This window comes from Pinus tabuliformis, chromosome 2_2 (genome assembly GCF_031772625.1).
Source record: "Pinus tabuliformis cultivar Carrire ecotype Pingquan chromosome 2_2, CPIR1, whole genome shotgun sequence".
NCBI lineage: Eukaryota > Viridiplantae > Streptophyta > Pinopsida > Pinales > Pinaceae > Pinus > Pinus tabuliformis.
The window spans coordinates 699,139,252-699,156,548 of record NC_142300.1 but is presented as its reverse complement, the minus strand read 5'-3'; the positions used below and the strand labels follow the sequence as shown (position 1 = coordinate 699,156,548).

The following is a 17,297-nucleotide window of genomic DNA, read 5'->3' as shown; positions in this document are numbered from 1 at the left end:
AGAGCCAAATCTTAAGATCTTGGAAAAGAGTCAAAGTCTCAGCTTGAATGCTCTTTAACAATGCCTTTTACAAATATGTAATATAAGCAATTGAAGTTTTTTTTGCTTGCTAGGTTATGTGAGTTCTGAGATCACTCATACCCCTAACCTATAGTTTGAGTAGCCACAACCCAGGGACATTTAAGCACTTACCAGGCTTGGGCCACACTAACCCTTAACATGACTATATTTTTGCCCACAAAAATTCGAACCAATAACCTTTACATGACATTGTGCCTTAACAAGACATCTGCCACTATCTACTATAAATTCCGTAAAGAAAAATAATTGAAATTAAAATTTACAATGTAAAGATAAATAATCATATCTATTATAAACTCTATAAAGAAAAAGAATTGAAATTAAAATTTACAATGTAAAAATAAATAATCAAAATTACTAACATACGATAAAATAATTTAAAACTAACATACGATAAAATAATTTAAAACGGAGTTGTCTATAATGCGACTTTTTGAGATTCCGGTGACGGAATCCGGCGGAAGAAATTGAGGTGAAATCATGATTTGTTGCAGTTAAAATGGTTTTTTAACTGCATATTCGGATTCAGCACCCTGAAAAACCCCTGGGACGGTTTCATTGTGCAGAAATTAGCTATCAAACTTGGATTCCAATAAATTACTGCCGGATTTTCACCGGAAAAAATCGTCGAAAAGGCTTTCAAAAAGTCGCGTTAAAGACTACTGCATTTAAAACGGCCTCAACAAAGCATCGGCCACTACCTACTATAAACTCTGTAAAGAAAAGTAATTGAAATTAAAATTTACAATGCAAACATAAATAATCAAAATTACTAATATATGGTAAAATAATTTAAAACTAAAAGATAATTAAATATATAAATTCTCGTTTTAATATTATGTTTAAAATTGACTATGGTGGATTAATTTGAATGCTGGTTTATTTTAAACGGTAAATTTTGAAAATCAAAAGCTTTAAATAAATACATGTAAATTTTGTAATCAAACAATAAATTTCAAGATCCCTCATACAGTTAGAACATATAAGGAAATTTTGACCAGAGGAGACTGGATTACAAAACGGGGAAATGACAGGAATCATTGTCACAGTAATCGAAGCTGCAGTATATTATTATTTTTTAATAATAAACGAGGGTGTCTATCTAAACCCGGGACAGGAGGGGTCAATTGCTTGCGAAAACAATTGGAAGAGGTGTTAAAAGTGGAGAGGTAGGGCGTGGGAGAGACGAGTCGTCAGGAATCGAAAGCGGAACCTTCTGGACAGTCGCGTCGAACGAGTCGAGGTGCTCTACGTTGAACCTTTTGAACAAGGGCGCTAACCCATCAAGGCAGTTCCTATTTCCAATCCTATAGAAACATAAATGAGCCCTAAGTACCTGTGACAGGACATTCGTGCATCTGAAGGCATGATACATCTGCATATGAAAGCCATACATCTCCATGCATATTCCGGCTACTCGATCACCCTACCTCCGGCAAGCTCCAATATTCAATGTATCTGCGACCACTGTCAGACCTGTCCCGTCTCCTCCTGCAACCTCCGTTGGCTTCCTCGTCTACCACCGTTTTCCAAATTCCGTTTTATTTTGAATTTAGTAAAGGCGCTAAAGGCTGCACCTTTTCTTCTCCGCTTTCATCCGGTCATGGGGTTGAGCGGGACCAGCAGTGGCTTCCGGGCGAGGTTGCGAGGACGCTTGTGCACTACGTGACGAGCAGGATCCTGCGCCAGCGGAAGAAAGCTGAAATCAATCTCACCCTGGAAGTACTTTATGTGAGAAGCCCCTGCAATTTCTTCGTCTTCGGCCTCGGCTACGACAGCCCCCTTTGGAATGCCCTCAATGCCCATGGCAAAACCATTTTCCTGGAAGAGGACTCCAATTGGATACGGAAAGTCGTGGAGAGCCAACCAGGAATTGAAACTTATCACGTCCAATACCAAACGAAAATGTCCATGGCGGACGCCCTGCTGCACAACTACAGAAGAAATGGATCCTCCTACAGCCCCACCCGGGCCTTGAGGTCCTCCAAATGCGAGCTCGCTGTCACCAATTTGCCCGCGCTCATCTACGAGACGGAGTGGGATATGATCATGACCGTGGTTACTTCGATGCCGCGCCCGGGAGAATGTCTGCCATTTTCACGGCAGCCGTGATGGCCAGTAACAGGAAGAAGGAAGGATCCACAGATATTTTCCTTCATGATGTTGATAGGAGAGTGGAGCAAATGTATGCCGGGGAGTTCCTGTGCAACAGCAATCTGGTGGGATCTTTGGGGAGGCTTTGGCATTTCAGGGTTCCCCCATTTTCCAAGATGAAGCCCACCAGCGGTAGCACTGACGGCTTCTTCTGTCCATCACCTATGAGCAATAAGGAATAATGGTTGCAGTGTTTACTCATCATCAGCGAGCTTTGTCTAATAAGGAATAATCATGCCCTTCATGTCCTCTTCAGTGAGCTTTGTCTAAATGGTAAGATCAATTACTGCTTTTCTTGGTTCACAGTTGTTTAGTGTCATTATGGTTTTGCTGAAGTATTTCATTGTAATCATTCTATAACCACAATGGTCGTTCTCGGCAATGGTAACTCAACGACGGTGCAAGGTATTCCTTCCACAAAGGTAAATATTAATTTATTTTTTTATTTGTTATCTTGTAGCTCGGCAAGGTGTTCAATATTTTTCTTGCTTTCAATGGTCTTGAGGGTGTTAGAGTTCAACTTTCCCTACATAGTTCCTCTCTGTCTTTACAGGTATTACTCTTTTAACATTTCCCAAGTTAAGTATTTCAGGTGGACGCTCTGAGATTATTTGTAATATGTCTCTTTATTTGTTTGCAGGTTTGGAAGGATTCTTGATTTTCCTTCTTATTTTCTAGTGGTCAGCTCAATCCGTACTCTATTAATTCCAAAATGTTCCTTGTTCTAGGTTAGGAGCCTGACTTGCATGGTTTACTGGCTCTCTGCATGTAGTCTTAGGTTGATGGGCCATCAAATATATCTCCCAATTACTTAAATGGATTATGTATATTTTTGGTTGAATTTTAACAACCATACAAAAATCCCTCTTGGGGTTTCTTTTACTTTTACTCCCCTTGAATGTTTCTATCACGGTCTAAGTAATTTTTTAGGGTATTTAAATGTGGTATTGTTATAGAAGTCAACATATATTTTACTCATGTGGATTCTTAGTATTCAAGTTTTGATTAAAAAATGTATTTGCAGTAGAGGTTCTCTTTCCTGTTAGTTAAGAAACTATTTGTCTTCTTAAGGAATTATATGGACTGTCATTATCAAGTTCATATCAAGAATATTATTTATGATTCATGCATTTTGTACTCTTTCCATTTTGTATTGTTGGTAAATGGTTAAGTTGTTTTCCTTCTTAAATAGTTACCATCTTGTTCTGAGTTTGATGGGTTTCCCCTAGACTCGTTCGAGGGTAATTTTGTTCGCAGTCTTCTATCTTGGCCTTACTTGGGATTCTTTACCCATCCATGATTCTTCTCTGTGGTAACAACAATTTTTTTTGGTAACTGCATAGGACATTGTTCTCTGTCACTTAGTGTTATATGTTTATATATTGGCTACAAACATTCTCTGTTCCGTATTGTGTGTTTTGCTAGCACATATTTTATGATTTCGTTGCTTTTTTTTACCCGCAATGCGGGGTGTTGGATCTCTGAGTTTCTTTTGAAATATTCACCTGCATGTTTGTTCTTATTATTGTTATTGTTTTAATCTTCTACTTATATAGATGCTACAGAAAAAACCACATACATTTCCTCAGTTTGGTTCCAGATGACTCTGGTGTAGTTACTTATTAACGTGGAGAGGGACTATTTTCCAAGGAATCCATTGGCTCACCATCGGAAAACTAACCATCGAAACCCTCTATAATTATTTTCAACATATTTTGGAAGTCATGTATCCTGGTACATGCAAGAATTAGTTATTACGATTATTATTTTAATTTTCAGAGATTTGTCTCCCTCATATTGCATTACTTGAGTCTAAGTTCTTCTTAATACCGACTCTTTCTTTTAATATCCAGAAACTCAACCAACATAGAGAGTTAATTTTACCGAAGAGAGGAAGTATATCTCAAGTATATCTCACAAAAGAAGTCTACTCGCCAAATTTTATATGCAAATACAGAAAGGGTTTATGGCATATTCTTTACCCTTGTGAACATTTATTCTCAACAGTCAACTTGGTTTCTTTTTGTTTACCTAATAGTCATAAGAAACAATATACCAATCTGTTTAGACTTCTTTTCTTTTACAAGGAATAACACACAGATCGTCATTTGTAGATACAGCTTGAGTGGGCCGAATGGTTAAGAGCATGTGTTTCCTCCTAAGAGGTCACGGTTCAAAACCAAAGGGGGGTAGAGTATGTATGCCTTCGTAGACTTAACCAGTCAAATCGCTACTCGACAGCTTGAACAACGTCTTGTCACAAGCACTTCTTTTTCCTCTTTCCTCAGGCCACTTGTGACCTCATCCAGCGGAGAGATTTCTTTTAATCCCAGAAAAAAAATCACTGTCTAACTACCTAGAAACTAAAGATTTTTTTTTTTAAATCTTTTCCCCTATAAAATAACAACACAATGAAATAATGATAAATATACTTTGTTTTCAAGTTCACTTACCAACCTATAACAAGTTACCATGTCTTTGCATAATAAAAAAAAAGTAAATAACTATTATTTACATAATCAGTAGTGTCACACCATCCATTTGACAAATTTACGCGAGCATTCTTCACCATTGTGTTACACCAATAAAAACATCACATTAAAATTTTCTTTTATCATCCTTTTCAAAGTACATTCTGAGCTCATCCAATTAACAATGCCGGAGGAAATGAAAAGTTTGTTTCCGCAAAGGAGAAAAAGAATGTCGTGGACAAAGATTTTATGCTTAAGAGAGAACTATTTTTGAAGTTAATACACCAGTAAATGACAAGAATCCATTAAGAGTAGAGTTAAATATTGAAATCTCACCTTTTAAAGGAGATATAAATAACAAAAACCCATTAAGAGTAGAGTTAAATATTGAAATCTCACCTCTTAATGGAGATATTAATACAAAAGAATTTATCTTTTAATGGAAATATTAATACAAAAGAATTTAGAAACAAAATTATAGTCATATTTTTTTAATAAAGAAAAGCTTGTATTATTAATTTAAAATGTGTGAAATTACAATTTGAAAATATAAATATCAAATTTAAAAATGGTAAAATATTGAATTTTAAAATATAATATAAAATTAAGTAAAAGTACATATGTAATATTATTAATTTAAAAATTCATAATATTAATTTAAAAATTCATAATTAATTATTCATTTATAGACTTTAGAATTATGTGGTTTATTTTGTAAATAATATATATATAAAGTTTTGAATTTAAAATATCATTGGAAAATTTAAACTTTTTGTATACGATAATTATTCATTGTTAATTTATTTCATAAATCCATATTTGTCTATAAAAAAAATTACTGATTGAAAATCAATACTATTTCATTATTTTTAAACCAATATTATAACAAATTAAATTAACTACAAAAATATAATGCTCTATCTTAAGGAGGGAAAAACAAAAATTAACACATTTACCCATCTACGAATAATAGAAGTTATACTCTTTTATCCAAAAGGATTTTCGTTATTTTACTCATGTAAAAAGAAGACAATGATTACATTAAATTTCCATGTTACGCATTATTTAAACCACTTTCTTCAAAAGTTTTTTACAATAAATTTCCATGTACTACATTATTTAAACCATTAAATATTATTTACACTTTCCTTGAGTATTAATAAGTATTGTAGTTATAATTGAAATTATAAGTTTATTTTATTTATATTTTGGGAATATTTTTCAATTATATCTATGTTAAGTATTGTTTGATAAAATTAATAATAGTTAAAATTATATTTGTATATTAGATATTTTAATTTATTTATTTTGAAAACTTTAACATATTTTTACTATTTGTTTTATGTATAATTATTGTATAACTATTTTAGGATGGATTGTATAATCCACAATAAGTGGATGTTGTATTATCACTATCCTACTAGAGACTCGAGAGTAGACGTGGAAATGCATCTTTCCAAATGAAACATTTACTACTCCCATGGTTTTATATGGCTTTTAATTGTTTTATGACGGTGGAGGATGCTCATTTCGATATTGGTTTAATGTGACATTTCACTTAGGGATTTATCATATCTTGGTTGGGATTGCTATGTTTTTTTTGGTCACTAAATGTCCCAGTTTGGCCTAGCCTTCGCATATGTATTAGTCATTTCAGAAGGTGGCAAACACTCATGCTACATGGTGCTATCATCCTACATAGGAGAAGAACTTATTTTCACATGGAAAGAGATTTACAATGAGTTTTATGGTTCCTCATGAAAAGGTTTAGTTCTATATAGTCAGTGCCACATCAAGTAGTTCCTTAGACTTCCTTTATATATCTTCTAGTTCTAATAATTTTGAATTTTTGTTTCCCTAGCTCTTTGGGTAAACCAATTAACCCTTTTTCTTTTTCACATCAATTGTCTAGAAAGATTATGTGGTTGGGATCGGGGAATTCTATTGGGAATCACGATTGTCGTTAAACCAAAACCTGCAGGTGTTAGTCAACGATCGCATCGCCAGAGATAAGGATCCACGAGAGGCTGTTAGTCCATGTCACAAAACACTCAAGGAGCGTTGGTTTATCCAATGTCCAACAAATTCCTCTCTGCCCTATGTCACAAACTCATATTTCCCACCACCCTAGTTGCATCTTATGAATTTTTCTACTTCTAACTCCTCACACAATCTCACATATTCTAGTATTCCCTATCCCAATCCTCACAAACGTGCCTAGTTTGTAAATGCTCCTTCCCCAACCACTCCATGCATTTACTTTATTGATCACTCAGCTCAAACATGGGAAAGTATTTCTTCATAAATATGCCCTATCAACAAGTTTGAAGTCGCAAAGGAGTGGCATAGTTCTAAGAGAAAGGTGGCTCTCACACCCAATAATGGGTTGAGTTGTATAATTATGGTGATAGAATTGCAAATGCTTAAGAAATTTTAATCTAAATCAAGATACATAATTCTACTCTACTAATTTGTGGAATTTAATTCACAATTTAGAACAACATTCACAAACATGCAATATGCCCAAAACACACATGCACGGTATTTTTTTCTAGGGGAACCGAACTGGGAAAAACTCCTCAAGACTCTTTGCATTAATCAGAGGAATAGAGATGTATTACAATTCCTTGCCCTCTCTAAGCAGAACCTGCAAGTGAATAACCTCTCTCTCTACTCAATGAGAAGCTCTAACCCAGACTTAGTCAATTTTTTCCTCTTCTTGAGCCCTTATTTCCTTGCGCAAATCTTGAGGGATTAGCACCTATTTTTAGGAGTTTTCCTCCAATTGATTGTGAAATTCCCAAGGATTGATCATTTGGCTACATGCAACACCTATACACTCAAACTATTTATAATTGCTTGTTACATTGCCTTGGAATCTCCACCACAACTGGGGAACTTGAATTCCTAGCATACACTAGCTATTTTGAGATGATTGATTAGCTAACTAGATGATCATTGAGTTAGACTACTATCCCACTACACAACTGACCTTCCACTATTTCCATTAACTATTATAACTAGTTTAAATGAATACAATGAGATATAACTGAACTGGATTACTAAAATTTAGCAATCACGCATGCTTAACTGAACTCCAAGACCTCCTACTCGAATTTACTAAGCTAACTAAGTGACAAGAGCCATGTCATACAAGTTAACTACCTCCAAGTTGTTTGTCGATGTGGAAATTCAAATTTTCTCAATTTGACAAAGGCAAAGTCAAATTGATACTTTCTTACTACACTTCTCAACACTTTCTCTTAGCAAGAAAGGGATTATCGGCCACCCCCATCTTGCACCTATGGAATTCAAACTTCCCTCTTGACAAAGCCTTTGTCAAGATGTTAGCATCTTATTCCTCTATCACAATGTATTGTAGCAACATTTTCCGCCTCTACACGCAATCCTGTATATGATGATATTGGATATCTATATGCTTGTCTCGATCGTGAAATACCAAGTTCTCGAAGAACTGAATGAAACTTTGATTATCACAATAGATCACAATTGGATCCAACATATGACAAAACAATCTCGCAAGTATCTTTCTCATCTAGATCGCCTCATATATTGCTTGAATGACAACCATGTATTCAGCTTCTGGGAAAATAATTTTGTTTTGGTTAGACTTATAGTATTAGAGAAAAAAAATGTTTGGGAGACAAGATTTGAGTGACTTATTTTTGTACATAACTAGCAGGAACTTCTACACGGTGGATCATTATTAGAAAGATGCCCTGACTAATGATGGTTGGAGGAAATGGAAGGAACGTCAGGATTGACCTCAACCCCCTGAGTCAGTTCAATGGAAGCAACTGGACAGAGAGTTAGAATCCAGGAAGCTTACAGTCCAAAATGGACCAGACATTCTTCGATGGGGATATACTACAAAGGGAATATTTACCATCAAAGAGGCTTACCATTTAAAGGCAAGATGGGAGCAGGGGCATCACCATCCAATTTGGAAGAAGCTTTGAAAAGGTGGGTGGTGGTCGAGAGTTGCATACATTCTCTCGTTGGCATATAGGGGTAGAATCCTCACTTGGGATCAACTACAAAAAAGGGGTATCTATGGACCCTTGTATTGTATCATGTGTGGTCAACATAATGAGGATCTCAAACACCTATTAAATCCATGTCCTTTTGTAGTTCAAAAGTGGCACCAAGTGGAAGATCTCTTTGGAAGGATGGATAGAGACCATCAAAGCATTAGAGAAACCATCCTTATATGGTGGACATGCCTCTTCTCAAGCCTGGTCTTAATCGCGCTTGGGGACTATCTCTAGACTCCACACTTTGGGCTATATGAAAAGAGAGGAACTGTAGGACCTTTTAGAATAGCCAACAATCTTAGGAAGCAGTATGGGAGGGAACCATCCAGAATATCCGGGAAACAATCTTGGCTAAGAAATGGCAACCAGATGACTAGCAAGTTATGAAAGATATATATTAATATTCTCCATATTATATTAATATTAGTTTAAATATCTCATAGTATACTTTATATGTATCATGTTATCACCTTCTATGTGCAAATTTTCTAGCAACATAATCCCTATTTTCAATGGCAAGGACTATGCTTCCGTGTAACACTTGTGTAAGGTTGTATTTTTGATAATAAAGAATCATACCTCCATTAAATCAATTTTTGAACCTTAATGCCTAAAAAAAACATGTAGGTAATTTTCATAGCATTAATTTTTTGTTAATAAGAAATCATACTTTGGTTCAATTAGTTTTAGTCCCTAGTGCATCTTCATATTGAGTAGGGATAGATAATTCATTAAGTCGGTCATCCTTCTGCAATTTTGTGAGTGTTCTATATTTTATTTGAAGCAATTCCCATTTATTTCTCCCTAGTCTTAAATCATCCAACTTTGTAAAGTTTGTTATACATTTGTAATTCTGTCTGCATTCCTTTTGCTTTCTTCTAGCTTAATATATACCATTTATTGTTCCTCAAGAGTCCCATTCGAGTTCCATTCTAGTCCCTTAAGGATGAATGCATTCAATTTACATTTAAGTATTAGGAATTTTGTAGAGTACTTTACACACCTGCTCTATTTGAACTTAAAGTTTGTAATGTCTTTTTGACTCTTATAGAGAGCTATTTCCAAGAGCGCATGGAATTTGTGGTTTCGTATACTTTTAATTAAGCATTGAAATCTCATGAATGTTCTCCTATGATTGTTTATGATATTGAATGAAATCATTTTAGAGCTCTTTAAAATATTTGGACCATTTCTTTATTTTTTGTCTATGTATTTGTTTCAAATGTGTCTCCCTCATGATATGTGAATGGATATGTGCCATGGAATGACTTAATTAGATAGTATCTACTTCTTTTTGTTTTTATTTATTTTCTTTAAAATCACATGGTCCACTCAAAGGTGAATATGTTGAATGTTTAATTCCACATTTTTGAGTTAATCAGAAAATGTGAGTGTGTGAAAGAGGAGTATCACCTCTATAAAAACACCATAGAATATATAAAAGTCCCTAGGATGTTGACTTTTATCGTTGACGGGAAACGAGATCAACAACATTGTGTCTTTTGATATGAGGCTTATAGGTATTTTTCAAACAAGTTTTCATAATTTTGTGAAAGAGCCAAATCCTAGTGAGTTGCCCAATAAGTCTATGATCAACAAGGGCCAAGATTTTGTATCTTCACATGGTAGGATATGTGGGCATATACGGAATGTGGGCATATACGGAAGATGTAGGCATATACGGAAACTGGGCATATACGGAAGATGTGTGCATATACGGAAACTGGGCATATACGGAAGATGTAGGCATATACCGAAGATGTAGGCATATACGGAAGATGTGCGCATATACGGAAAATGTGGGCATATACGGAAACTGGGCATATACGGAAGATGTGCGCATATGCCCAAATTGGGCATATACGGAAGATGTGCGCATATGCCCAAACTGGGCATATACGGAAGATGTGCGCATATACGGAAGATGTGGGCATATACGGAAACTGGGCATATACGGAAGATGTAGGCATATACGGAACTGGGCATATACGGAAGATGTGCGCATATACGGAAGATGTGGGCATATACGGAAACTGGGCATATACGGAAGATGTGGGCATATACGGAAGATGTAGGCATATACGGAAACTGGGCATATACGGAAGATGTGTGCATATACGGAAACTGGGCATATAGGGAAGATGTGCGCATATACGGAAGATGTAGGCATATACGGAAACTGGGCATATACGGAAGATGTGCGCATATGCGGAAGATGTGGGCATATACGGAAACTGGGCATATACGGAAGATGTAGGCATATACGGAAACTGGGCATATACGGAAGATGTGCGCATATACGGAAGATGTGGGCATATACGGAAACCGGGCATATACGGAAGATGTGGGCATATACGGAAACTGGGCATATACGGAAGATGTGCGCATATACGGAAGATGTGGGCATATACGGAAACTGGGCATATACGGAAGATGTGGGCATATACGGAAACTGGGCATATACGGAAGATGTAGGCATATACGGAAACTGGGCATATACGGAAGATGTGGGCATATACGGAAGATGTAGGCATATACGGAAACTGGGCATATACGGAAGATATGTGCATATACGGAAACTGGGCATATAGGGAAGATGTGCGCATATACGGAAGATGTAGGCATATACGGAAACTGGGCATATACGGAAGATGTGCGCATATACGGAAAATGTGGGCATATACGGAAACTGGGCATATACGGAAGATGTGCGCATATGCCCAAACTGGGCATATACGGAAGATGTGCGCATATACGGAAGATGTGGGCATATACGGAAACTGGGCATATACGGAAGATGTGGGCATATACGGAAACTGGGCATATACGGAAGATGTAGGCATATACGGAAACTGGGCATATACGGAAGATGTGCGCATATACGGAAGATGTGGGCATATACGGAAACTGGCATATACGGAAGATGTGGGCATATACGGAAACTGGGCATATACGGAAGATGTAGGCATATACGGAAACTGGGCATATACGGAAGATGTGGGCATATACGGAAGATGTAGGCATATACGGAAACTGGGCATATACGGAAGATGTGTGCATATACGGAAACTGGGCATATAGGGAAGATGTGCGCATATACGGAAGATGTAGGCATATACGGAAACTGGGCATATACGGAAGATGTGCGCATATGCGGAAGATGTGGGCATATACGGAAACTGGGCATATACGGAAGATGTGGGCATATACGGAAACTGGACATATACGGAAGATGTAGGCATATACGGAAGATGTGTGCATATACGGAAACTGGGCATATAGGGAAGATGTGCGCATATACGGAAACTGGGCATATAGGGAAGATGTGCGCATATACGGAAGATGTAGGCATATACGGAAACTGGGCATATACGGAAGATGTGCGCATATACGGAAAATGTGGGCATATACGGAAACTAGGCATATACGGAAACTGGGCATATACGGAAGATGTGCGCATATGCCCAAACTGGGCATATACGGAAGATGTGCGCATATGCCCAAACTGGGCATATACGGAAGATGTGCGCATATACGGAAGATGTGGGCATATACGGAAACTGGGCATATACGGAAGATGTAGGCATATACGGAAACTGGGCATATACGGAAGATGTGCGCATATACGGAAGATGTGGGCATATACGGAAACTGGGCATATACGGAAGATGTGTGCATATACGGAAACTGGGCATATAGGGAAGATGTGCCCACATCTTCCGTATATGCCCAGTTTCCGTATATGCCTACATCTTCCGTATATGCCCAGTTTCCGTATATGCCCACATCTTCCGTATATGCCCAGTTTCCGTATATGCCCACATCTTCCGTATATGCGCACATCTTCCGTATATGCCCAGTTTCCGTATATGCCTACATCTTCCGTATATGCCCAGTTTCCGTATATGCCCACATCTTCCGTATATGCCCAGTTTCCGTATATGCCCACATCTTCCGTATATGCGCACATCTTCCATATATGCCCAGTTTGGGCATATGCGCACATCTTCCGTATATGCCCAGTTTCCGTATATGCCCACATTTTCCGTATATGCGCACATCTTCCGTATATGCCCAGTTTCCGTATATGCCTACATCTTCCGTATATGCGCACATCTTCCCTATATGCCCAGTTTCCGTATATGCACACATCTTCCGTATATGCCTACATCTTCCGTATATGCCCAGTTTCCGTATATGCCCACATCTTCCGTATATGCCCAGTTTCCGTATATGCCCACATCTTCCGCATATGCGCACATCTTCCGTATATGCCCAGTTTCCGTATATGCCTACATCTTCCGTATATGCGCACATCTTCCCTATATGCCCAGTTTCCGTATATGCACACATCTTCCGTATATGCCCAATTTCCGTATATGCCTACATCTTCCGTATATGCCCACATCTTCCGTATATGCCCAGTTTCCGTATATGCCTACATCTTCCGTATATGCCCAGTTTCCGTATATGCCCACATCTTCCGTATATGGCAGTTTCCGTATATGCCCACATCTTCCGTATATGCGCACATCTTCCGTATATGCCCAGTTTCCGTATATGCCTACATCTTCCGTATATGCCCAGTTTCCGTATATGCCCACATCTTCCGTATATGCCCAGTTTCCGTATATGCCCACATCTTCCGTATATGCGCACATCTTCCGTATATGCCCAGTTTGGGCATATGCGCACATCTTCCGTATATGCCCAGTTTCCGTATATGCCCACATTTTCCGTATATGCGCACATCTTCCGTATATGCCCAGTTTCCGTATATGCCTACATCTTCCGTATATGCGCACATCTTCCCTATATGCCCAGTTTCCGTATATGCACACATCTTCCGTATATGCCCAGTTTCCGTATATGCCTACATCTTCCGTATATGCCCACATCTTCCGTTTATGCCCAGTTTCCGTATATGCCTACATCTTCCGTATATGCCCAGTTTCCGTATATGCCCACATCTTCCGTATATGCCCAGTTTCCGTATATGCCCACATCTTCCGTATATGCGCACATCTTCCGTATATGCCCAGTTTCCGTATATGCCCACATCTTCCGTATATGCCCGGTTTCCGTATATGCCCACATCTTCCGTATATGCGCACATCTTCCGTATATGCCCAGTTTCCGTATATGCCTACATCTTCCGTATATGCCCAGTTTCCGTATATGCCCACATCTTCCGCATATGCGCACATCTTCCGTATATGCCCAGTTTCCGTATATGCCTACATCTTCCGTATATGCGCACATCTTCCCTATATGCCCAGTTTCCGTATATGCACACATCTTCCGTATATGCCCAGTTTCCGTATATGTCTACATCTTCCGTATATGCCCACATCTTCCGTATATGCCCAGTTTCCGTATATGCCTACATCTTCCGTATATGCCCAGTTTCCGTATATGCCCACATCTTCCGTATATGCCCAGTTTCCGTATATGCCCACATCTTCCGTATATGCGCACATCTTCCGTATATGCCCAGTTTCCGTATATGCCTACATCTTCCGTATATGCCCAGTTTCCGTATATGCCCACATCTTCCGTATATGCGCACATCTTCCGTATATGCCCAGTTTGGGCATATGCGCACATCTTCCGTATATGCCCAATTTGGGCATATGCGCACATCTTCCGTATATGCCCAGTTTCCGTATATGCCCACATTTTCCGTATATGCGCACATCTTCCGTATATGCCTACATCTTCGGTATATGCCTACATCTTCCGTATATGCCCAGTTTCCGTATATGCACACATCTTCCGTATATGCCCAGTTTCCGTATATGCCTACATCTTCCGTATATGCCCACATTCCGTATATGCCCACATATCCTACCATGTGAAGATACAAAATCTTGGCCCTTGTTGATCATAGACTTATTGGGCAACTCACTAGGATTTGGCTCTTTCACAAAATTATGAAAACTTGTTTGAAAAATACCTATAAGCCTCATATCAAAAGACACAATGTTGTTGATCTCGTTTCCCGTCAACGATAAAAGTCAACATCCTAGGGACTTTTATATATTCTATGGTGTTTTTATAGAGGTGATACTCCTCTTTCACACACTCACATTTTCTGATTAACTCAAAAATGTGGAATTAAACATTCAACATATTCACCTTTGAGTGGACCATGTGATTTTAAAGAAAATAAATAAAAACAAAAAGAAGTAGATACTATCTAATTAAGTCATTCCATGGCACATATCCATTCACATATCATGAGGGAGACACATTTGAAACAAATACATAGACAAAAAATAAAGAAATGGTCCAAATATTTTAAAGAGCTCTAAAATGATTTCATTCAATATCATAAACAATCATAGGAGAACATTCATGAGATTTCAATGCTTAATTAAAAGTATACGAAACCACAAATTCCATGCTTTCTTGGAAATAGCTCTCTATAAGAGTCAAAAAGACATTACAAACTTTAAGTTCAAATAGAGCAGGTGTGTAAAGTACTCTACAAAATTCCTAATACTTAAATGTAAATTGAATGCATTCATCCTTAAGGGACTAGAATGGAACTCGAATGGGACTCTTGAGGAACAATAAATGGTATATATTACGCTAGAAGAAAGCAAAAGGAATGCAGACAGAATTACAAATGTATAACAAACTTTACAAAGTTGGATGATTTAAGACTAGGGAGAAATAAATGGGAATTGCTTCAAATAAAATATAGAACACTCACAAAATTGCAGAAGGATGACCGACTTAATGAATTATCTATCCCTACTCAATATGAAGATGCACTAGGGACTAAAACTAATTGAACCAAAGTATGATTTCTTATTAACAAAAAATTAATGCTATGAAAATTACCTACATGTTTTTTTTAGGCATTAAGGTTCAAAAATTGATTTAATGGAGGTATGATTCTTTATTATCAAAAATACAACCTTACACAAGTGTTACACGGAAGCATAGTCCTTGCCATTGAAAATAGGGATTATGTTGCTAGAAAATTTGCACATAGAAGGTGATAACATGATACATATAAAATATACTATGAGATATTTAAACTAATATTAATATAATATGGAGAATATTAATATATATCTTTCATAACTTGCTAGTCATCTGGTTGCCATTTCTTAGCCAAGATTGTTTCCCGGATATTCTGGATGGTTCCCTCCCATACTGCTTCCTAAGATTGTTGGCTATTCTAAAAGGTCCTACAGTTCCTCTCTTTTCATATAGCCCAAAGTGTGGAGTCTAGAGATAGTCCCCAAGCGCGATTAAGACCAGGCTTGAGAAGAGGCATGTCCACCATATAAGGATGGTTTCTCTAATGCTTTGATGGTCTCTATCCATCCTTCCAAAGAGATCTTCCACTTGGTGCCACTTTTGAACTACAAAAGGACATGGATTTAATAGGTGTTTGAGATCCTCATTATGTTGACCACACATGATACAATACAAGGGTCCATAGATACCCCTTTTTTGTAGTTGATCCCAAGTGAGGATTCTACCCCTATATGCCAACGAGAGAATGTATGCAACTCTCGACCACCACCCACCTTTTCAAAGCTTCTTCCAAATTGGATGGTGATGCCCCTGCTCCCATCTTGCCTTTAAATGGTAAGCCTCTTTGATGGTAAATATTCCCTTTGTAGTATATCCCCATCGAAGAATGTCTGGTCCATTTTGGACTGTAAGCTTCCTGGATTCTAACTCTCTGTCCAGTTGCTTCCATTGAACTGACTCAGGGGGTTGAGGTCAATCCTGACGTTCCTTCCATTTCCTCCAACCATCATTAGTCAGGGCATCTTTCTAATAATGATCCACCGTGTAGAAGTTCCTGCTAGTTATGTACAAAAATAAGTCACTCAAATCTTGTCTCCCAAACATTTTTTTTCTCTAATACTATAAGTCTAACCAGAACAAAATTATTTTCCCAGAAGCTGAATACATGGTTGTCATTCAAGCAATATATGAGGCGATCTAGATGAGAAAGATACTTGCGAGATTGTTTTGTCATATGTTGGATCCAATTGTGATCTATTGTGATAATCAAAGTTTCATTCAGTTCTTCGAGAACTTGGTATTTCACGATCGAGACAAGCATATAGATATCCAATATCATCATATACAGGATTGCGTGTAGAGGCGGAAAATGTTGCTACAATACATTGTGATAGAGGAATAAGATGCTAACATCTTGACAAAGGCTTTGTCAAGAGGGAAGTTTGAATTCCATAGGTGCAAGATGGGGGTGGCCGATAATCCCTTTCTTGCTAAGAGAAAGTGTTGAGAAGTGTAGTAAGAAAGTATCAATTTGACTTTGCCTTTGTCAAATTGAGAAAATTTGAATTTCCACATCGACAAACAACTTGGAGGTAGTTAACTTGTATGACATGGCTCTTGTCACTTAGTTAGCTTAGTAAATTCGAGTAGGAGGTCTTGGAGTTCAGTTAAGCATGCGTGATTGCTAAATTTTAGTAATCCAGTTCAGTTATATCTCATTGTATTCATTTAAACTAGTTATAATAGTTAATGGAAATAGTGG

General features: G+C 37.6%; 1 pseudogene; it reads left to right on the top strand.

Moving 5' to 3' along the window:
• Positions 1-1,373: 1,373 nt before the first annotated feature.
• Positions 1,374-3,351, top strand: LOC149194597 (arabinogalactan O-methyltransferase 1 pseudogene; annotated as a pseudogene).
• Positions 3,352-17,297: the final 13,946 nt, after the last annotated feature.